We start from the raw sequence: 25,202 nt of genomic DNA, 5'->3' as shown, positions 1-25,202 counted from the left end.
TCAAAGGCTGAATTCTGCTTTTCCCATTTCTTGTACTCTAATTAAATTGTAAGTTCTTATTGAACCATAAGACTTGTTAGGCTCAGTTTATTAAAAATCATAGATTTGTTTAACTTAATTTATGACGGATGAGGTGAACGATAGAGGGCAGCTGCTGTTGTTATTATTTTTTCCCAATGTATTAATCAGCACGAGTTAACCATCATGTCTCATTACATAGAAGAAACTACAATTACGATGCTCTTTAATAGAATCTTCCAAAGTTAGATGACAAAACTTAAAATCTTTTCCTTTCCTGTCTATAATTTCCTAAATTCTGACTTTCAGAAATGTTCATTTTATGATTACAATAAAATTTCAGATAGAGCTCTTCCTAAAGAATTTTTATTATATCTATATTCACAGATATTTTCCGTTATTGGAAGTCATCATTTAACAAGTGTTTCATTTTCCAAAATCTTTGCATATCTCAGTTTAAGACTGGCCACTTTCACCATTAAACAGGCAGAGAGACCTTCATTAGTTTTTTGCAATGTTTTTTCCAGAGATTTGTGTTTTTTTAGCAACACGATAACCTACCCAACATCTTTCTAAAACTGGAAAGAGGTAATCCTGACTTTTACTAAATTTCCGTGGCTTTCATTAATAAATAATAATAAATTTTCTTTATATAGTGTTTCCTTTTCTTTTCCTGTACTTGAGCTCTTTTGGATGCCAAGTCAATCACTTTGTGGCAGATATTTCTGATATCATTACTTTTTTAAGATCAACATTTCCTGAAAACAGGAATTAGCATTTCATTATTTCACCTTCAGTCTTTTGCCAATGTTTTAGATTTAATGATGTATTATGCAGATCACAATTCCCTTTCCAAGATTTGTAATATTATGGATGGCCACAGATTTCCTTTCTGGAGCTTTACAAACAGCTTCACTGCAAAAAATGAAATCTAAGCAAGTGGAAAAGTATTTATATCATGATTCTAAATCTTATTTTCCTTATTGTAAGAAGTATTGACTTATCAAAAAATTTGTATTTAAGAATATTTAGTTTACTTTAAGAAATCTTGCCAAGTAAATTTTCCTTACCCCATTGGCAGATTTTTTTGCTAAATAAACGCAAAACAATTCCCATTTCAATTTTTTGTCTAGTTATTGCACATGCATTTTTGCAGCATATAACTTCTTATAAAAAATATGGTAATATATTTGACAAAAACATTGCCAAAGCTTTTACTGTCATTAGAGAAATTATGAAAGCATTAATAGCACTGGTGGTAGCGCTGCTGCCTCACAGTTAGAAGACCTGGGTTTGCTTCCCGGGTCCTCCCTGTGTGGAGTTTGCATGTTCTCACCGTGTCTGCGTGGGTTTCCTCCAGGTACTCCGGTTTCCTCCCACAGTCCAAAGACATGCAGGTTAGGTGCATTGGTGATCCTAACTTGTGCTTGGTGTGTGTGTGTGTGTGCCCTGCAGTGGGCTGGCGCCCTGCCTGGGTTTGTTCCTGCCTTGCGCTCTGTGCTGCCTGGGATTGGCTCCAGCAGACCCCCATGACCCTGTGTTAGGATATAGCGGGTTGGACACTGACTGACTGACTGATAGCCCTAACTGATAAATAAAAACTGAAATGCAAGCTTAAGAAATTAATATTAGGACAGCCGGAATTTTACTTCTTCATGAAAGAAACTGTATTATTTCATTCAATTTTAAATAGTACTTTTTTGCTTAGCAATTGCCTTTGGGTCATCATCTGTTGATTTATAAATATTTTAATGTCTGTCTTTGTGTATGGATATCCAATGACTATAACTAATGAACAATGAACATTTTATGCTTTTATGGCAAATATCTAAGATGTTTTGAGGATACCTAAAGACATGCACACAGCGAAGAGGAGGGAGCCCCCTAGTGCCTGTCTGGGAAATTGGATTCAAAGATTAGGACAAGCATTGAGAGCAATCATAAAGCAGGATCAAGGCAGATAAAGAGAAAATGACTTAATAATTAGGCAGAAGTCATAAAACCCAAGGCACAGGCAAAACCACAGAGCCACACAATACCAACATGCAATCCAGGAAGACAGCCAACTCTTCAAAACACTGAATTTAAGACAAAGCCAAACACTAGATTATATAAATTTCACAAAGGCCAAATTGTTCAATGTTGTATTACTAAACTAAAATAAAATTATATATTTATTTCCCTTGTCTTTGCCTTCAAGCGACTCTAGCATAATTAGAGATGCTAAACAGCTTTGCCAGATAGGCTGGGCCAGGTACAAACAGAGCCTCCAAGTAGGCCCTGATTCCATTTTGACATCCACCTAAATGATGAAGTACATAGCCCAAAAGTTAATTAAGTTTGTATTTTTGAGGCTTTCTGTTTGAGGCATCATGGTGGGGCTATTGCTAAAACTATCGTCTTACAGATGGAGGGGCCACATTTTGATTCTTTGCTCAATCATTATCCAGAGAGTCTAGAAATTGTGTCCATGTTGATATACATTTATGTACATATGTATATGGGTTTGGACATATATGTTAGATTGAAAGTGGATGGTAAACTTCCCCTACATAAGTGTGCGAGTGTCTGTGCATGCAGGCGCTAATGCTCTCTGTCTCATCCAGGATGTTTTTCTGTCTTGTTCTTAATGTTGCTCAAGTAGACTCTGGCTCCTGATGAACCTGTCAGAACGGAAATGGACGGATGGAGTATATTACCCTGCACTGTTTTATTGTACATCTGCTTTGTATGTATATTCATTGCCTTATAATCATCAACTCTCTGGCCATCGGACCTTACTTTTACATCAACTTCTGACTACATCAACTTATGTATGGACATTGTAGTTCCAGTAAGAACAGTATGCTGCTATGCTAACAACAAGCCATGGATTACAAGTGACATCAAGGGCCTTTTGAGCAAGAAGAAAAGGGCTTTTAAACGCAGTGATCAGCATGAGCTCAAGCGCATGCAGAAGGAACTCCGAGTCCAGCTCAGGGCGCAGTACAGGAGAAAGCCTTAGCAGAAATTGCAGAATAACAGCATGAAGGAAGTGTGGGATGGGATGAAGATCATCACTGGCTGCAGCTCGAAGCGGGGTGCCACCATTGAGAGGCGTGAGAGAGCAAACCAAATGAACAACTTCTTTAACAGGTTTGACCACCCTAACCCACTCTTACCTTGGAGTACTGCACCCTCCACCCATCCTTCAACTGATACCAGCATAGGTGAGACATCCCCACCCACAATTACAGCAGCCCAGGTGAGCAGAGAGCTGAGGAGACTTTGTGCCAGCAAAGCAGCGGGTCCAGATGGAGTATCGGCATGACTGCTGCAGGCCTGTGCGTTGGAGGTGGGGAGTCCTCTACAGTGCATCTTTAACCTGAGCCTGGAACAGGGGAAAGTCCCAAGGCTTTGGAAAACATCTGGCATCACCCCAGTCCCAAAGGTATCATGTCTTAGTGAGCAGAATGACTTCTGGCCTGTCGCTCTGACGTCACATGCGATGAAGACCATGAAGCAGCTGCTGCTTCACCACCTGAGGCCACAGGTCCGCCACACCCTCGACCCTTTGCAGTTCGCATACCAGGAGAAGGTGGGAGCGGAGGATGCCATCATCTATATGCTACACCGATCCCTCTCCTACTTGGATAGAGGCAGTGGTGCTGTAAAAATTATGTTTTTGGACTTCTCTAGCGCCTTCAACACCATCCAACCTCTGCTCCTTAGGGACAAGCTGACAGAGATGGGAGTAGATTCAAGCCTGGTGGCATGGGTCGTGGACTATCTTACAGACAGACCTCAGTATGTGCGTCTCGAGAACTGCAGGTCTGACATTGTGGTCTGCAACACAGGAGCCCAGCAGGGGACTGTACTTTCTCCGGTCCTGTTCAGCCTATATACATCTGACTTCCAATACAACTCTGAGTCCTGCAACGTACAAAAGTTCACTGATGACACTGCTATCATGGGCTGCATCAGGAGTGGGCAGGAGGAGGAGTATGGGAACCTAATCAAGGACTTTCTTAAATGGTGTGACTCAAACCACTTACACCTGAATACCAGCAAAACCAAGGAGCTGGTGGTGGATTTTAGGAGGCCCAGGCCCCTCAAGGACCCTGTGATCATCAGAGGTGACTGTGTGCAGAGGGTGCAGACCTATAAATACCTGGGAGTGCAGCTGGATGATAAATTGTACTGGACTGCCAATACTGATGCTCTGTGCAAGAGAGGACAGAGCCGACTATACTTCCTTAGAAGACTGCTGTCCTTCAACATCTGCAATAAGATGCTGCAGATGTTCTATCAGATGTGGTGGTGTGCTGGGGAGGCAGCATAAAGAAGATGGATGCCTCACGTCTGGACAAACTGGTGAGGAAGGCAGGCTCTATTGTAGGCATGGAGCTGGACAGATCTATCTATCTATCTATCTATCTATCTATCTATCTATCTATCTATCTATCTATCTATCTATCTATCTATCTATCTATCTATCTATGTTAATTAGTGTTCCCTAATTTTAAATATTTATTTTGTCTTGTTTCTCTTTCTTCATCATGTAAAACACTTTCAGCTGTTTTTATGAAAATGTGCTATAGAAATAAATGTTGTTGTTGTTCTGTTTCTTCTCACACAGTTAAAAAAAATGCAGGTCTGCTGTCAAAGTGCTGTTTAGACTGTAGTAAAAGACAAATGAGGAAAATGTGGAGTAGGGCAATTATTCCAGTTAATTGGTCCAATTTATTATTTAATTGTAAAGAGGAGTGTAAAAATTGCTAATACCTAAACTTATAAAAATGCTGTCAACCTTGCACTCATTGTTATTATATACATTAAATGTACAGTATGTATGTATAGTTAAGTTATTTAAGAACAGAACATTTTTAAATAAAAATAAAATAATTTGCATATCTATTTTAGGTTATAAACTAAAAACCAATGGAACACCACTGTTTTTTCCTAAATGGAATAGGAAACATAACTGCAAGCTGTTATTATAATTAGATTTGTTGTTTAACTGTAGTCACATAGTAGAAAATAATATTTCAAAATGCTGTATATGTTGAAAATAAATTCATTTTTCATGCATTTCTTTTTATCCCCTTTGTTTCCATAATTGTTTTTACATTTGTCAGTGATAATTGCCTTAGTTTCCTGTACTATTGTTCAGCAAAATGTGCAAACTCTACTTAATTAAAAGCAGACTCACAGATTGGTTTAGATAAAATATTTCCATTTAAAGTCCATGATATTCAGCTGGTGTTTTTCATTTTCTGCATTTGTTGATTCTATTATTTGACTCTCCTCCAAAAACAAAGCAAAGCCAAGAATATCAAATTCTCTTCATTCTAACTGTATAATTTACAACAAGCAAAGCAATGAAACCAGAAGAGCAGATACCTTATTTTGAACTTATTTTTCACACACTCCAATGTTAGCTTCAACCGCATGTGTAGTTCTCTGTACAAATGCACACACCAAAAAAAATGGCCAAAACTGGAAACTGTCTGCTTCCTTGCAAATGTGCCAGACCAAGTGCAAAATTCCCTCATGAGTCACTAACCATAGAAACTAACGAAACACAGATCTTTTGAGGAGAAGCTCTTCACTTTTATTCTTTTTTGTTATTTTTCTCTCTAATATTTAACATCTATGTTTAGTATATTATACTTTCACCAGGCTTATTTTTTCCCCAAAATATAATAGATTTCACAAATGCAGGTACTTCAATCCTGCTGAAAAAACTAAGAAAAAGCTCTTCATATTTACTGTGAGATTCCAATATGATGAAAAGACTAATGGATTAAAGAAATGGGAAGTCTCAAAAGCTGTAATGGGGGTCACCAGAGGAAACAGCACTAATGCAAAAGCACAAGGCAGGGTTAAATTCAGCAACAAACCTGCAAAGGAGAGAGATCCATACTGAAAATAATGGAGCACCTAAACAATTACATACTGGGGTGAAAGCTGGATTTCACTTAGGGTGGTACATCCTGTTATGCATGCTGCCCTGGAAGTATAACTTGTATGGAAACTAAAGCAAGAGAGGTAAACAGCGGTGCTCTGAAAAAATAAGCCAGATCATATGGGACAACTTCAGCACAGCCAAGGCAGCAAGTTAAGACTGTCCACTTAGTGGGGTAATGAAACAATGGATGGGATTGGGAGGGCACAGAATGTGTGTCTGATGACACCATGGGGAATTGGGGATCTAATTATATCTTTTGTTATGGAGCCAAGAAGAACTTTCCCAGCACAAAGTCTGGCTTTGTGGTCTCTTTAAGGAATGATGAACTGCCATGAAGACCTGACCCTTACAGATCTCACATTGCTCCTAACTGCAAATCATGCGATTCTAACATCTGATGATGCTGTAGGCCGGACTTGCTGTTGTGGCTGAGCATGTATTATTCGAGAAGGTTGTTACACTTTCAAATTATGAAGTTCCTCAATTTAATTTCATTGATTAGTCACTCAGCACTCAGCACTGTGAGAGGACATTCTGCCAATGTACAGTACTTCCTTTGTGGTCAGATGCAAGGCTAGATTGTCTTTACCGAGTGCAGATGAGTCTGTCAATATTTGGTTATACTTTAGTTCAGCACTCATTTCTATTTTTATTCTCTATTCTCATTATTAACTTAGAAAAGTATCTTTGAGAATAGTTTAATTTTTATAAGGAATTTGGGTTCACTTTCATTTCCCCCCTTTAATTTTGATTTAAGAGCTGCTACTTTATTATTTTTCTTTTCATGTTCTTTAATTGTTTTTGAAACAGTGCAACCCCATCTTAGTTTTTAATGGGCACAACCACTTTTAGGGTCAGTTGCTATTATACACTGTGATATATGGCCGGCAGTTCATCCTGGCCAATACCTCCAAGCTGCCAGATGTAGCCCTACCTGCAACGTGGAGATGCCCCGAATTCCAGCAGGGCATCATGGTATGTGAAGTTTTAATGCACAGCCCTGCTGGATAACGTCGGGGCCACTTGGGGACGCTGCAATGAGACCCAGAGACTTATAATTTCAATACAGTACTTTATTTCTTCCATTCTTGTGACTGTGACGTACTTCCGGGCTGAAGAAAAAAGAGTAGTTTTCACCTGACCCGGAAGTGTTGAATAATCACATGGACTGAGGGATCTGAAGCACTTCCGGGTTAAGAGATATAAAAAGACTGTGGGAGATCCCAGCAGGATGAGTTGAGTTGGGAGGAAGGGAACAATGTGTCTGGAAGTGGAGGATTGATTATTGTTTGTGTATTGTATTGATTTATATGAATATTGTGGAGTGGAGGGTGCTTTGTGCACATTATTATAATAAAAAGTCAACATTTTGGACTTTTATCTGGTGTCTGGCGTCTGATCTGAGGGTTCAAGGGGATGACAGCGCCCACTATCTGTCACAACACCAAACTGTTGCTAGGGAACATGGCCCTAACCTTTGTGGCCTTGGATGACATCAGCACCACAGTACTTAAACCAGCATCATGCATCTTTCATTGTCTAAACGTTTGCACATTCTGTATAAAACATTTATGAGGGCTCTAAATAAAATTCACAGTTGTTGACTTTGTCATTAGATAATTTTGATTTTGAGTTATGTTGTTTGCTTTGGCTTTGATGCATGTTAATTTTGTCTTTCTGTTATTCCGGCCCCAGTCCTCTTTGCTCACCTCTGTCTGCCAGTTTCTATCCTGTACCAGAATAAAGGAAAGCTTTCAAGAGTGAGATATGACACAGCAGGAACTTTTATACAGAAGTATCTCAGTTTGGAACCTACATTGTAAACCACAAAGTCAGTTTAAGACACTTGTGGGAAAAACCTTTTAATAAATAATAATAATAATAATAATAATAATACATTTTATTTATATAGCGTCTTTCCCATGCTCAAGGCACTTACAGAATATAAGAAAGAATGGCAGGGTATACAGTATATAGCATTGTACAAACCAAAGAAAGAAAGAAAGAGCCTAACAGACAACATAATTGATGGTCCAGCACACACACATACAGGTTACATGATCATATTGACAGAGAGGTGAACTGAGATTTGGATAATAAAGTCAAGTAGAGCTAAAAGCCTTCCTGAACAGATGAGTTTTGAGTTGTTTTCTAAAAGAATTCATGGAGTCAGCTGACCTGATTAATTTCGGTAGGTCATTCCAGACTCTGGGCGCTATACAGCTGAAGGCCCTGTCACCCATGGAGTGTAGCTTAGTGTGGGGCACAGCAAGATTGCCAGAATCAGAGGACCTTAGTGAGCGGGCAGGCACATAGTGATGGAGAAGGTCACTGATGTAGTTTGGCGCGAGGTTATTTAAGGTTTTGTAGGTTATCAGTAGGATTGTATATTCGATTCTGTAAGACACAGGGAGCCAGTGAAGGCGGAGCAGGATGGGTGTGATGTGCTCGCTGCTGCTGGTTTGAGTAAGGACTCTTGCAGCTGAGTTTTGAATAAGCTGGAGCTGAGATATAAGATTAGAAGGAGCACCTGTCAGCAACGAGTTACAATAATCGATGCGGGATGTGATAAAAGCATGGACAAGTTTCTCAGCATTAGAAAAGGGGAGGAAATAGCGAACACGGGTTATGTTACAGAGGTGAAAGTAAGAAAGTTTCTTAATGTGATTTATGTGGGCAGAATAACAGAGGCAGGAATCAAAAATGACACCAAGATTCTTTGCAGTAGAGGCAGGTCTGATGAGATCACTGCCAAGATGGACTGGGAAGGAGCTCATTTTATTAAGTTGTATTTTATTCCCAATTTGCAGGAGTTCAGTTTTGTTGCAATTTAATTTTAAAGAGCTGCTCCATCCAGGTTTTAATTTCACTAAGGCAGGTTGTGAGCTGAGAAAGCTCTGATGAAGTTTCACTTTTAACATTAAAGTAGAGTTGAGTATCGTCTGCATAAAAATGATAGCCCAGTCCAAAGCTACGAATAATACAGCCAAGGGGAAGCACATAAATACAGAAGAGCAGAGAGCCGAGGACAGAGCCCTGTGGAACTCCTTGTGTGACTGGCGCCGAGCTGGATCTGCTGTTGCCAAGACTTAACAAACTCTTGCCTATCAGTCAGATAGGACTTGAACCACTGGAGGGCAGTGCCAGAGATACCCAGCAAGTTCTCCATTCTGGACAGTAGAATGTCAAGTCTGACAGTGTCAAATGCTGCACTGAGATCTAATAGAATTAATATGCTGGGTTGTCCAGAGTCTGCGGCCATAAGCAAATCATTGGTTACCCGTAGCAGAGCAGTTTCACAGCTGTGCCGCACCCTGAAACCAGACTGAAAGGGTTCCATCAAGTTATTAGTGGTTAAGTAATTGGTGAGCTGTGAAGCTACGACACGCTCAAGAACTTTTGACAGGAAAGGTAAGTGGGAAATGGGCTGGAAATTGTTAAGATTGCTAACTAAATAAATACATAATAATAAATAATGCTCATCAAACACTGTACTGGTGTGTATATTTTATTAGGTAGCTAATTTTATATTACAGGTGTTATGAGGGACATTCAAAAAGTTTCTGCACTTTTATATTTTAGTTGGAAACTGTGAGGGCGGAAGGAGTAGTAATTGGACATCAAAAAGTTGGTATGACGCCAGGAAAATTGTATCGCAAATGAAGGTGACTATGTACAAAAGTGATCTCATTTTTTTTTAAATTCTTAATAAGTAGAGTTATAAAAAAAAGTGCGTAAACATTTTGAAAGTCCCTCGTACATTGCATCTCAAAGTTTATTTTCTTCAGAAACAAGGTGAATAAAATCTAACCTTTGTGTTTAATCAAGTGATTCTTGCATCCACAGATTCACATCCCAGTGTCAAGTTTTCCATTTTATTACAGAATGTATTTTGCTATGAGTCAAAGAAGACTGATGGGTAATACTTCAGGGTCAATATAAAGCAAAGAGTTGCCTTATAGCCACTTCAGTTTCTAGGATAAACACCATATAACATTTAAAGTGGCATTTGGGATTGCATTAAATAGGATTTTTTAATGCACTTCATTTTAATACCACCTACATGCTCAAAGATGAGATTCAAAATTTAACTTAAAGAATTCTACTGCATTAACTATGTCTTAAAAAAAAAACAATGTTGATGTCTTAGAAATCTTTGAAGCCCATGGCTAGGTCCTTACATAAAGTAAACTTTAGTTTTAGACAAAGGAGATTAATTTCCATGTCAGGGTAGAGTATGACCTTTAGTTCTGAGATATACTTACAGTAGCTGGTCATCTCTGCACAACATTAAGAGCTGTTAGGACATTTTGTAGAATGACAACCAAAACTATACAAGGTCCTCTCAAGAGTACAGAATAATATGAGCATAATCTACCTTCATTTACAGTCAACACAATTTACATTTTATGCTTTTCCTGTGGGATCAGTCAATGGAAGTTCTGTCAATGGAAACCATAAAAGCTTTTGAAGTGTTCATCTTCTGTGAGTCAGTATCATGTGAGTCAGATACCATTACATGCCAGGATAATAAGTAAAACTTTTTCTTAAAAAAATCAGAAAAAATGAATAATTATAATGAATGTGAAAAAAAATACAATATTTAAGATAAATATATTGTTTAGTCAATTGTTTATTATGACTAGAGTTTGAGATATTGGTGTGGACTTCTCTCAGGTAATCAGGATCAGCAAAATGAGGGTCAGGTCTGTTTAGTCTGATGAAAGGAATCATGAGCACTCATAACTTTGTTAATAGCTGGCTTGCTGTTTTGTCAATGATAACTCTTTATGACAAAATAAGGAATAATTTCAACATTTTCAATAAATATAATTCCAATATTTGCATCATTTAATTAGAGGAGGTATTTTGGAATTTCATAGATACAAGGGAAAATATATATTTTTCAAAATATTACTGTTATATTTATCTATATTAAAATTAACTTAACTGAATAATTAATACTGCTAAATGCATTATTTACAGTAACTAATTTGTGTTCATTAGAATTATGTTGGCTTTACACCTGTACCAGTTTAACTTAAAATTTTGATAAAACTCAATGAGCTGAAGAGTTGCTTGGCTCAGCATTTTGTTCTGGGTGAGATATCTAAAAAGAATAACATGATTCCCTCTGAAAGCTGAATGCATCATATGTTTCTGTTCCCTAAGGTATTGTGTAGTTTTTTTTTAAATAACAGGTGTAATGAGTCAAAAAGACAAAGAAAGAGGTTGAGGTCACTTCAAAGGCAAACCCCATCTTTTAATAAATACGCAAAAGGTATAAAAGAAAATGCATTGTATAGCTAAATGATGAGTCATTCTGTAATTCAGTCAGACTGCCAAAGATGGTGACATTCTGATGGATTCTGGGAGGAAGAGGCAATTCCGGGTGGTCTAATCCTGGAAGTAACGTCACAGATGGAAACACATCAATCCTCCCTTCTGCAGAAAGGAAATGAGAAGAGTGATCAGTACTGCACAGTGCCCCCTCATGTCTCAGAATTACAATTACATAAGCCCTTAAACTGTTCGCCAAGCACACCTGTGACACAAGGTAAATCAAAACCTAAGACATTCCATGACAGAACTAAAACTTTGTGTCAGAATATACTCCTTAACTGATCTTTGTTCAGTACCGGCATGTCTTATTTTCAATTCCAGACATCACTGAGGTATTCATTCAGTGCAGTCAGACAATAAAATCATACGTTGATTTTGAACAGACTTGACTGTCCACATGGCATTCTACTTTATACTCTTCACTTAAGCAGCAGTATTACAGTGATAAATGTATTCAAGCCTAGACAAAATATTTGAGTCAAATTCAGGATTGATTTTTCATTTTGTAATTTCAGTCAGAGATATACAATAGGCTCTCATGTTATCTAATACATTTTTACTAATGCAACTGTATGTTTGTGGAGAAGAGTTTGTGTTGTCTAGTTTTTACAATTAGCCAGGTAATATTTTCAGAGTGTAGCTCAGCATTGTGACCATACTAGGTAGTCCATCACATTTATTGATAGCTCAGGGTGTTTGTGAAATAAATATTATTTAGTCTTCCTGTTTGTTTAATATAGTTTTGTCACACATCAGAGACTAGTTTAGTAAGTCTTCTTCAGAAAGGAGACAGATGCCATCATACAAGCTAACTATTCATTTCTATAAAATTAAACAGATGAAACTTTTACCTATTTATTTAAACTATGATTGTGTAGACCCCAAGACATTTGATTCAGATCTATTAAAGAGCATCCACACTCACATTCACTCATACCCAAATGCTTCACAATAAAATAAAAAATTCTTATATGATTTTGAGAATTCTGTTTAATTTTTCAAGAGCTATGTTCGTTTAATAATTATATTTGATAACTTAAGGTGTCCGGATATGGGGTTCTCGTTTGTTTGGAATTTGTGGTCCATTTCTATATTTTGTTATTGATTTAGCACATGCAACTCGATGTTAGGTCCACATCATTCAGTTATTTTACCACACTTATGCATGTTTAGGCTGATGCATCATATCACTCATGATTTAGTTTATTTTATTGCTATGGAGTTAATTTACTGCCAAAATTCCCTGTCCGAGTACCACTCATTTTGTTACACGTTACAAGCGCAAGTTACATTTTGGGCATGAGTGATGCACTTGACAAGTGTTTTACAGTTTTGTTGTTTTTGCCAGTTTTCTTGCCAAATTTGATCTGAGAGCAAATGCAGTGAGGCAAGGGTGTGATTTCATTCTTCTACCCAATGGGAGTAGTCAATGCTAACCAGGTAATCACACTCAAAATGTAACTTGTGTTTACAAAATGCACTTAAAATATAACTCTCACTTGTAAAATGCACTAAACATTTAATTTGCGCTTACATAATGTGTGGTACTTGGACACATACTTTTAGTAGTAATCGAACTCCTTATATTGCTTCCTGCAAGACTACAACCACTTAATCCAGTTATTTATTTATGAAGAACCCAAACAGGCACAGGAGAACCTTCAAACATCCACAGTTTCTTTAGTTTGTTCTTAAACAATGTGGAAGCGTAAAATACGCCGAAGATTCTCACCTTGAAAGAAGGCTCTAGGAGTTGAAGGATAGGCAAACACAGTAATTAATTTTATTGCAATAAACAATAACACAGACAAACTTAATTAGGCCAAATTGAGCTGAGCCCCGAACAAGCCAAAAATCACAGTTTATATAATCATTTCTTATCATCTTGACCTCACTCATAACAATGCATTTGCTGTCTATTCTGACTCCCTACTTCAGCTGGCTTCTCACGGGCCCTTTCTTGGCCACCAATATTGTTCTCAGCTTATCTGTTACTTTCATTTTTTGCTTCCCTGATTTCCGAACTGGCCCTTCTCTGACCTCGGGCAGTTTCTGTTCGTCATTCTCTCTGTTTTTCTGAATTACTAAATATTGTTGATTTCTCTCTGAGCTCAATTAAAAAGAAATATGGCATATGCCTTTATTTAACTATTTACTTCACATACATAAGTTTAATGCTTACAAAAGTTCTTGCTAAATTTATATGTATCCATGCCAATACATGATTTTTTATTTTCTATAACAACTGGTTTAGATATCATCAGACTGGAGCACTACAATTCAGAATTAGCCTTTGAAAAACCAAGTTTAAAATCTATAGTCAATTTTTGTGTAACAATTACGTTATAATAAAAGTGACTGAATTTTTGTGCAGAAAATTTGCTGACACCACTCTACAGCCACTTCTAGCTACAGTTTTGTATTTATTTATTTATTTTTTGAATATTTATGCAGGCAGACCTTGGTAATTGATAGAGAGAATACTTCTGAAGTGAACTATTTATGCCCTTTTGCTTAGTCTTTTGTTACCATTAAACAGCTAATGTCTTTTGAGAGTTTTACGTATCTAAATATTGAGATACCCTGCACTGTGGTTTGACAATATTGTCCCCTTATTACCTATTTTAAAACAATGTATTCATAAAAATTAACAGCTGAGAAAAACATGCTAATATTTCTGAGAGACAGTGAGCATATGGCATTAGGACTAATAAAAAGAAGAGAAAGAAATATTCACTTTTTAATGTAACTCACATTTCATTTAAAGTAGACTGAATATAAAAATATCTACTTTATTACCACATTATAAATGCATTCATGTTATGTTAATTCGCATTGTGTGTGTGGATATGTGTGTATGACCTGTGACAGACTTGCATCTCATCAAGTGTTTGCTCGGGCCTTGGCCTTGGTGTTTCTGATTCTTTATGACCCTATAATTGAAATTGTGAGAACAGAAGATGGATAGATGAAGGAGTGAAGTCCATCTATGACTGATAATTAATCTCATTGAAATATAAACATGGACCATTCTACCTGGATAAAGCAGGTTGCTTCAGATTGATGTACACTTAATATATTTTTTCTTATACGGTATGAAACACAAATAAATGGCTCCTTTTCTGAAATATTTGTGAAGATATTCACTTCCAAATTCTCTGTCTTACATGCCAGCTGGGTTACATCTTCATGACCCACATTACGTTTTGACAGAATTAGCAGAATTTGATAGCTTTATTTATTATTTGTGTAAAAATGTTTGTTTTTCTTTTCCTTTTCAGAATAAATTGTTTATTCCTTTTTTCATTTTTAAAACTTCTACTAGATCCAAATTTATGTTCAGTCCAGTAAGGATGCTAATAAAAATAAATAGTTCAGGGTTACATTGACAAATAAGAAAGCAGCATTTTTAAGACCATCTCAAGAACAGTACTGTATATACTGGATCATAGGCAGTGTAAGTATTACACAGTAATTTATCATGGTAGCAGTAGAGTTTGTTTGCTTTATTTATTATTTGTGTAAAAACTGAACCAGCATCTGGTTTAAACTTCAGAGCCTTTCAACCACTCCAAATTTTCTGTCTTTTGGACTCCTCTGACTGCACTGAATGGTGTGTTGGTGTTCACATTTTACTGTGCGCTTTTGCCCAACTGTTATTCACATACGATAACTTCTGTGGACTACAGTCTCCTTCTGTGTGGACAGTATCTCTCAAGAGGACACCAGGGCAAGTTCTTTCAACTCTTTCTCTACGTCTTCCTTAAATTTAGCAATCTTGTACTCAAGGTGTTGGATTAGGCATCTTGCTGATCTGGGCTTCTGAAAAGTCTAAATTCAACAAGACTGACATAGTTTTACCGTTATTTCTAAAATTGTTTAGATGAAACTGTTTAACACTTTAAAATTATACATTAAAGGTAAAAGTTTTTCAACTTCTCCCATGGGCTGCCCAATGCATGTATGACTTTTCTAAGCATACAGTCCACATATCATTATGGATTACTTTAATATTAAACCTGTAGCATACTGGTTTAACTTTTGTAGCCTTTGTTATAAATTACAATTTTTATAAAGAGTCATTGGACAAATGCTTTTCAAAATTAGCATCATACAGTATGTGATGTACCTTAAGAATAAACGTTAGCTGATTATTCCTTGCCGTGTTCCACCTACGTTCATTTTGCACTATAGATAAAAATGTAAATATACATTATATAAATGACCTTTCAGCTGCAATGTTAACATGGAGTTTGAAATTTAGGCTTTATGTTGTTCAGTGAAAACACTCCCATGTTTGTATCACAAAAATAGATTTAATATCTTTATTATATCCAGTACACAAGCAGTGCAAAAAAAAGAACACCGACATTTAAATGATAATTCTGTTTTATGCAAGAATATACTTATGCTGCCATTGATGGTTTGATGCCTCCCCACACTAAAATGGACACAACAACCACCTGTACTAATCACCTCTGACAGCTGGTTAACAGAAATTCACTAATAAAAATCACTATTCCGTGCAAAAACATGAAAGCAATTTTCAAAATGAGGACATTTATCTCAGTGTGTGAAGCCAGAAGCAAGAAAGGCTTTACTTAATACTTGATTACATCTTGCCTGAAGAAGGGGCCTGAGTTGCCTCGAAAGCTTGCATATTGTAATCTTTTTAGTTAGCCAATAAAAGGTTTCATTTTGCTTGGCTTTTCTGTTAATACTTGAAAAATCTGGCATATCTAGCACTTCTGGATTTGAAAGAGTAGTGTCTAAATAAATATGTGAAATGATAAATAAAAAGAAAATTAATTCAGAATTAATAATTAATAATAATGAACTTTTAAAAAGAAAATAAAAGGCATGTGAGGAAGCTGTGTGACTATAGTAGTGTTGGATCTGGACCAAAGTATCAATACCTATCCTCAGTACTAAATGAACTGAAGAAAATAACAGATAACCCTCCCACCCAAACAATAACTTCAGTCAGGCTTATAGTTGGGTTGGATTAAAAATAGGAACGACAAAATGCAAGTAAATTTGTTCATGATGTTTGTTTGTTTTTCTATTTCACAATACAGTCAGAGCTGATCTATTGATATTGTTTTCAAATAAATAAATAAATACATTTTTCTTTTTCCGAACAATGTCCTCTTTTTGAGACTTGAAGCAGTGGTTTGGCTGATATTGATAAAATCCCCAAAATTGGCTGGGATTTTGTCTTGACGTTACTTACATTGTGTGACCAAAGAGCAGACCTTCCTCTTTGGACTGATCTATATGCGACATGTACATGTTTTGAGGTCAGTAGCATGCAGCACAGTTTGTTTGAAAGAAAGCACACATAGCAGTTTGACTCAAGTGATAACCTAAACCACATGGTTTATATTCCTACTAGACATTAAGCCCGTTATAATAACGGGCGCTAGAACAGTAGTGCATAAACTTTTGTATGAACAGTCTATATTAAATGGCAAGGGACCTTGTATGTGGCTGTAATATGTGTCACTGTATTGTGTGCCTTTAATTTTCTCTCTCAGTAATACTGATTTGTATTACTGTAAAATGTGTAATTTTGTCTGACAGTAATACAGTGGAACCACGGTTCACAACCATAATTCGTTCCAAAGCCTCTGGTTGTAAATTGATTTGGTCGTGAACCGAAGTAATTTCCCCCATAGGATTGTATGTAAATACAATTAATCCGTTCCAGACCGTATGAACTGTATGTAAATATATATTTTTTAAAGTTTTTAAGCACAAATATAGTTAATTATACCATTGAATGCACAGCGTAACAGTAAACTAAATGTAAAAACATTGAATAACACTAAGAAAACCTTGAACAACAGAGAAAACTAACACAGCAAGAGTTCGCGCTATAGCCTTACGACCCGCTCGCTTAAAAGACTTTTTTTAATGAATTTTAAGCACAGGGAAAAAAATGAACATTTGAAAAATCCGTAATTTAATAAACAACCAAGAAAAGTATCATTGCAACAATGCACGCACGCGCCTGTGTGTGTGTGTGTCTCTCTTACGGGCCTGCATGTGTGTGTGTCTGACTGTTGCGTGTGTGTGTATGTCTCTCTTAAGCGCGCGCCTCTGTGTCTGTGTGTTTGTCTCTCTCGCCTGTGTGCGTGTGTGTCTGTCTGTCTCTCTCTCACACGCGCCTGTGTGTGTGTCTCTCTCGCGCCTGTGTGTGTGTGTATTTATCTGTCTCGCGTGCACCTGTGTGTGTGTGTGTCTGTCGCTCGCGTGCGCCTGCGTGTGTGTGTCTGTCTTGCATGTGCGTGTGTGTGTCTCATGCGCGCCTGTGTGTGTGTCTCACTCGCACACACACCTGTGTGTGTCTCTCTCTCTCTGCACACACAGGGAATGCACAGGAAGAGACTGAACATGTGCCGTGTGGCCCCGCGCATGTGCACTTCACCAGAAGACACACACACACGTACACCTGGATGCTCACAAGGGTTTTATTAAAGAGGATTCCTATGCCATATTCCAATTCAACACCAATGTAAATGAACAAAACATTCCCAAAAATAAAAGTAGATATTTGCAAACAAGTAAAATCATGAGAGCAGTTCTACTAGTTAAACTTCACGTTTGTTCTGAAGAGCTCAATACTGCTTTAAAGGAAGAGTGGTCGTTAGCAGAAATGACAGACTAGTTGACGAATCTTGCTTTATTAAATTTCCCCCCACCAAAAAAACACTTAATATCAACACTCTTAAAAGTAAAGGTGCCAGAGTGGTTTTATGAGTGATAATATACAGGAATCATTTTTGGTTTCCAGAAAAAAAACATCCAAACAAAGGTTCCAGAAAGAACCTTAATTTATTTAGATCCATAACAGGCTATATGCAGTAAATAAATAAGAATGGATGGCAACAGATTTGTGAAATACCAATGATTTTAAAGAGCTCTTGATGCATATATTCTGTTAATGTCCTGCTAGTTAGCCTACCATATATTAAAGATTTCAGGGTTTTTTTGTATATATTAGGAAGTTCTGCAAAGAACAAATAACCAACTTCATATGCAAAGAACTTTTTTCCAGAATGAAATGGTGCTTGGTCAAGCAATGGCTCTTGGAGGAACCATATAACCCAGTAACTAACCATAAAGTGCCATTAAAGAACCTATATTTTTATGAGTGAATGATGACTTCTCCTAAGTTAGAATGGTCTAAAAAATACAAAGCTTTTTAACCATTAAAGGACACTAAAATTTCATAAATATATTTTACTGACTATATGAATACAAAGTAAGACATTTAAAATGATTGTATTGTTTGATTAGGAAAATTAATAAAGATCCTTGATATATAAAGGCATGGGTGACTTTTGATTACATCGCTGCCACTTTTAAAAACAAAATCTGGCCACCCTTATAGCTAGATGCTTCTTTGGCATGTGCACCACTAAGACAGACATTTTAAACATGTGCAATTCATGCACACAACTGCATGGTGATCTCTCTTAATTGATTGATGGAGGTTTATTTTTGTTTTATTTAGCACTACTGGTAAAACAGCATCAGTCCCAAGGAGTTTATTAGTCCTCAGTGTAACAGATTCTGACCCTCTATTTTAAAATCTTTTAACACATTTTACTTTGACAGAGGTATTCCATTTATTTTTTTCTTTTGTAAATAAATGGTAAAATATTTACTATATTCACCACTTCCTCCTCAATTTAAATGCATGTTTGAGAATTACTTTATTTTCCTTTACTCATTTTAGATTAGATTAGATTAGATTAGATTAGATTAGATATATTTTATCAATCCTATGGGGAAATTACCTTAGTAATACTGGAATAATTTTCTGTGTTTGACTTTGACTAGTAACAGCAACAACATTTTAGTCTCTAGTTGTTTTACAGGCCATTTCTTTTTTCTGATCTGTAATCTTTTTGCTATATTGATTTAATAATGCCTGTATTCCCATTTATTCAATGCTTCTTATTTTTGCAATATATTTATTTTAAGCCTACAGTTTTGAAGTCTACTATAGTGAAGTTTTCATTTCCCATTTTCTTCAAACCACACAAAACTCTGCTTCTCATAATTGACCAATTTATTGTTACCAATTAACCAAGCAGGCACATCTTTGGAATGTGGGTGCAAACCTGGTGTTTTATCTTGGTAGAGTAATATATATTGCTCTACTTTCCCCTATTGTATTATTAATATGTAGCCTTAGAATACCTAATCTCACAGACTTACCACTGTATATAACTTATCCCCACCTTCCCTTCTATATCTATTTCCTCAGGCAATTAGATGTAGTAAAAAGACAAGCAGGAGTTGAGTTACACATAAAATAATGTATTACTGATAATATTCATAAATAATAACAAAATGCAAAGTACATTTGAATATTGGCAACCATACAACCTGATAAAATGGTGATGTGTAATTCAAGTGGCACACAGACTTGCAGTTACTTAAATGTCTCTAGTTAAGGCATTGTTGGTGCTCAGCTTTCAGCCACATGTCTGTTCAATATGGCTGCTGAGCTGTGCTCTTCATTGTGTTGTCTTCATCATCACAGGTTAGCAAGAGAGATGCTTCTTCATCATATGTTGGTTAGAGAGAGAGAATGTGGTTGAGTAAGCAAATTTATAGGTTCTCTCCAATTCCTAGAACCAATAGGACATCATGGTACTTAAAGGCCTCTGAGACAAGCCAATTCCAAACAGCCATATCTCAGGCCAATGAGAGAAATAGTACATTTTAACACCTCAACCCCCCAAGACCATATGTTAAGCTAACCTGGCTTTGTATGGGGAATGAGACAAAGACTTTAGCAGAGATATACTCATCAAACTGGTTTAAGACACATCCCCCCAAATCCTGTCATAAAATGACAAAGAGACAGTCGTAAAAAATGGGGGTGGGGACAAACACGAATACCTCTCACCACTTGGTTTGCCTAAATTATAAATAAAGACATACAAAACATTTATCAAGTTATATGCAAAATCCCACATCACAACACCTGGGTACCCTGATAAAACCGGCACGAGAGAAAGTGAGAGAAAACTTTACACAGACAGTGAGAAGGCTGCGAGTCAAACCCTGGTCATTGGAACTGTAATATAGCAACACTTACAACTACATTATGGTCATTATTATAATGAGATAAATTTTTTCTTTAATTTAAAATGTGGAAAAAAATTAAGTTTATTGTAACTTAGGTCTCCTTAATAGCAATGTTTCATGTTTCATGCAATGTTTTTGCCCAGAGGGGTCTGGGCGGTCTCATGGTCTGGAACCCCTGCAGATTTTATTTTTTCTCTCCATCCGTGTGGAGTTTTTTTTTTTTTTTTCGTCCTCCCTGGCCATCGGACCTTACTCTTCTTCTATGTTAATTAGTGTTTTCTAATTTTAATTCTTACTTTGTCTTTTATTTATCTTTTCTTCATCATATAAAGCACTTTGAGCTGCATTATTTGTATGAAAATGTGCTATATAAATAAATGTTGTTGTCATTGTTGTTTCATGAAGTTTCTGAAAAAGAATTGGCAATGAAAAAATAGAAGTTTGGATGATAATCAGGTAACAGATTAATGTATTTAACAAAAATCTCTTTTCTATTTTGGGGTCACACTCCAACAATAAGATAAAGTTGTAATTGTGGTGACTGTGTTAAAAAGATATACAAAGTGATCAAGCTCTGTGAAATGTGGGGATAAGCATAACAGAATTAAAGCAGCCATAATTCCTTTTCCAAGAAGCACAGAATGCACAGTGCTGTATTTTATAAGGTATCTCAGAGAGAAAGTAGCTATGGCAACTGCATTGTTGCAAAGCCTCTAGTGTTACAAATAATAATAGAAACTGCTTGAGCGTATCTCAGATTCTGTATCTAGTAGACTTATTGAAATATTAACTACTTTAATATTTCTCAGAAAATATTTATTGAAATGAAGCTTTTTATGTATATGTTATGTGGAAAAGCACAAGAAATCTGATTGTTATATAAAACAACAAAAAAGGTAATTTGTTATATTCTTTCTTTTTTTCAAGGCTTAATTTTAGATGAAGTAAAAAGCATGTGAATAAAAGAACGCACTAACATACAGTAGTTTATTTGTTACCACAGTTGGCAGCAAGAAAAAAAAACATGAAATCTAATGAATACACAATCTTCTTCAAGATCAGTAGGCATTTTAAAAACAAATAAAAAAATAAACTATAGAATATGCACTGGTGACTCCCTTTTTTTTATTCAACAGAGGCAGGAAGATTAAAAAAATTATCACTAACCTGAAAACCACGAAATTAAAAGGTCAGAGCTACACACAGCTTGTTACACACTGACTTTACACAATGAGTGTGGGCAGCAGCCTACCCTGACTGGCACCTAAATGGAACTGAAAACACCATAGTGCTGAAAAAATTGAAAAAGAAGGACAGACAGCGCAAGAGAAGTCAGAGACAATCAATAAATTGTGCTCAAAACTAGAAAGAATAAATATCCAATAATCACGGGCACAAATACTGTAGAAACATTTTTTTTACTAAATTAGAATAAAGTGAAATAGAGAAAAAACATCACCTCCCACCACATCAATGCCACCATGAGTTGTGGGGATGGGGTACAAGTGCTCATTGGTAGATTGACTGCAAATGGGATGATAAGTCTTGGTTTTTGAGCAGCAACCAAGGTTGGTAATGTAAGTCATTGTCAAATATTTGACACCCTTTAATAAAAAAATAACTCTACTAAAAGGACTTTTTATCAGACTTAAATATCCTCAAAAGTATCAATATAATATTTTAACACATTGAAAAGTAAGTACTAATTATCCTGTTATGGTTTATTTGCTGAACCAGAAAAGAGCCAGATGACATTTTAGTTATAACATTGCTTCACATTTAATTAGTTTTACAAATGCCTTGATACATTTGCTATATCACTCTGCTTGCACAGTAGATAATAAATAGTGCTCCTTTTCTTTGTAGCAAAATAACATTTTAAATAGATGGTAAGAACTCATAGTCTTACTAAATTTGCAATCATAATCACAATGGATTTTTGGTTTAAACCATATATTGTAGCTAACAATTGGTTTACATAAATTGTATTTTTTTCTGATTATTTTCTGATTTCTGCCTAATTATTACTTTTAGGTTAACTTCTATCTAATTTATTGTTTGGTGTAAAGGAGAATGGCAAAGTAAGAATTTTATTGCATGATTTAAATCACTTTTTTTTTTTTGTTTGTTTTTTTAATGTGATTATGACAATAAACTTCTTGAATCTTGAATCTTAACATGTTGGAAGCAAGAATATGACTGTTGCCATATTTGAAGATAACCTTGAGATTGTAAATATTGAATAGCAATGTTTTGGAATCATGTCGGGCTAAAGAGGCTTTCAGTGAAACCAAAGGTAATAGTAAGATCAGAAAATAACAGCTACAACAAAAATACTAGAACTGGGAAAAAGTGAACGATACAGTCAATAAGGAAGAATGACATGGAAACATTGTGAATGTGTTACAAGCCATTGTATTACTTGATCATTTTATTTCATAATTATTTTGCCATAATCTTAGCAATTCCTCCTGTGTTTAATTGTTTTAAGTATCTCTTTCTGCAGAATACAATATACAATATAAATGTACATTTCATTATTGAATAATTTGATATAATTTAAACAATATCTAAAGTGCTTCATAAGCCTTAGCAACAGCCTAATGGAAATACAGGAATAAAATATAAGGGATTAATTCTATTTAGTTAAGCTATTTCTACACATTGCTCTATTATATTTAGGTCAATTATAACATCAATTTTTATAATTAAAATATTCCATTTATGTGTATTAAAAAAATCAGAATATCTGTTTCCTTTTTTACCTTTGCATTGACCCATATAAAACATATGCTGTTCTTCTTCCCACATTAACTATAGTTGCAAAATATGGCGGTTTATATGCTGTGACAAATTTCAGTCTCTGTCTGTTGCAAACCAGTTGTAACTAGGTGATAAATTATTTACAATTAATTGTTCAAATGATATAATAACTTGTTAAATCTTTCAATTTGAATATGATGATGATTATCTCACTAATTGATGTATTTCTGATGACTAACTACTGTAAACTTTGAGGACATGATCATGGTGCTCTGTCTATCTCTCTCTCTCTCTCTCTCTCTCTTCAGGTGAGAAGGAAACAGCTGTTTAAGGACTAAATTGTGGCTCTGGTGCTGACTAAGGGTAAAGGTGATTATGGAATTAAAAATGGATCAGGTAGCAACAACAGTATTCTGGCACGGTGCAAGACACTGGTGGTGGAGCAGGAGCTAAGTCCTTACATGAAACTCCTCATCATTATACATCTTATTTTCACATATGGTTTCTGCACAAGGTTACTGGCTTAACTCTTAGTGTCAATGTGATAAATAAACAGGACTTTGCAGTAGGACCTGTCCTCCATCCAATGATGAGAATGTAACAAGGGCCACAAGCAGCATATAGGGTATATGGCAAAGCAAATACATGGTGGGAGATTCTATTATTTAGTTGGCTTGAGGGAAACTATGAATTTTTCAGGAGAAAATTTAGACTGTTCCTCAATTGAGAAAGGTCTAGTCTGACCTTTAGAAAATAGGCTACTACTACATTAGTGCACATAAATAAAAGCAAATGTAAAATGTTTTTACACATTTCTGACAAAAATGTCATCATCTCTCACTATCTCAGTCTGTCTTTTGATTTTGTGATTGATTAGACTATCATCATGTTTCTTTGGTGGTCTGATGTAGGAGGGTAGTGTTAATAAGGGATACATGCATGGGTTTGTGCCTTCTCTGTAACTTGAAATGATTAATAATTTTGCCTTAGGTCAACAAGTTTAGTGTCAGTTCCATTACATTATAAATCTCTTCATATGTTCTTTGTAGCTTTGACAGTCTCTTAGTTATGTAGTATAAGAAAAAATTAAATTAAATTAAACATAATATATACCGGGGCGGCACGGTGGCGCAGTGGTAGCGCTGCTGCCTCGCAGTTAGGAGACCCGGGTTCGCTTCCCGGGTCCTCCCTGCGTGGAGTTTGCATGTTCTCCCGTGTCTGCGTGGGTTTCCTCGGTTTCCTCCCACAATCCAAAGACATGCCGGTTAGGTGGATTGGCGATTCTAAATTGGCGCTTGGTGTGTGGGTGTGTTTGTGTGTGTCCTGTGGTGGGTTGGCACCCTGCCCAGGATTGGTTCCTGCCTTGTGCCCTGTGTTGGCTGGGATTGGCTCCAGCAGACCCCCGTGACCCTGTATTCGGATTCAGCGGGTTAGGAAATGGATGGATGGATGGATGGATAATATATACCTTATCAAAATTTTTAGTTGGGAAGTTGGAAAAAACCTCAACTCTGTTCAAATATTGTGATCTACTTAATTCAGAACAAATAGTGTATAAGCAAAATTTTCTGCTACAGTTTTTACATGACATTTGTAGTTCTTTCAAGTCCTAAATTACAGGACATAGCAGTAACTAAATCTGTACAATACATTCTATTTCTGATTACCGTATATACTCACGTATAAGTCGGGTCTTGAAACCCGAAAAATCGATCATAAAATCAGACCCGACTTATATGGCCATTCAGAAATGCAACACTTAATTTTTTTTTTTACATCTTCTTGCCTCTTCCAGTCTCACATCATTTTCTCAGATGCATCAAATTTTGTTGCAGCAGTGCAGTTACCAATTTCTTTTGCTACTTCAGCGATATTTAATTTAAAACCAGCTTCATATTTTCTTCTGAACGAATGCTCCATCGTAGGTGTATGAGGGTCTGAGATACAAAAAACACAAATCAGTGCAAACGTTGCTTCGGAATAGTTTGGGTATTACAGTGTGGTCACGTAGGCACAGTAC

General features: G+C 36.2%; 1 long non-coding RNA gene across 1 annotated transcript in view; it reads right to left on the bottom strand.

Annotated features, from left to right (window-relative positions):
- Positions 1–11,343: 11,343 nt before the first annotated feature.
- Positions 11,344–25,202, bottom strand: part of LOC120528630 — a 46,774-nt gene continuing 32,915 nt past the window's right edge. Inside the window, exon 5 of the long non-coding RNA XR_005633571.1 lies at positions 11,344–11,413. This is a non-coding gene — a long non-coding RNA (uncharacterized LOC120528630). The remainder of the gene's footprint in view (positions 11,414–25,202) is intronic.

This window comes from Polypterus senegalus, chromosome 4, assembly GCF_016835505.1.
Source record: "Polypterus senegalus isolate Bchr_013 chromosome 4, ASM1683550v1, whole genome shotgun sequence".
NCBI lineage: Eukaryota > Metazoa > Chordata > Cladistia > Polypteriformes > Polypteridae > Polypterus > Polypterus senegalus.
Note: the sequence above shows the minus strand (reverse complement) of the source record. Positions and strands in the feature narration are given on the sequence as shown.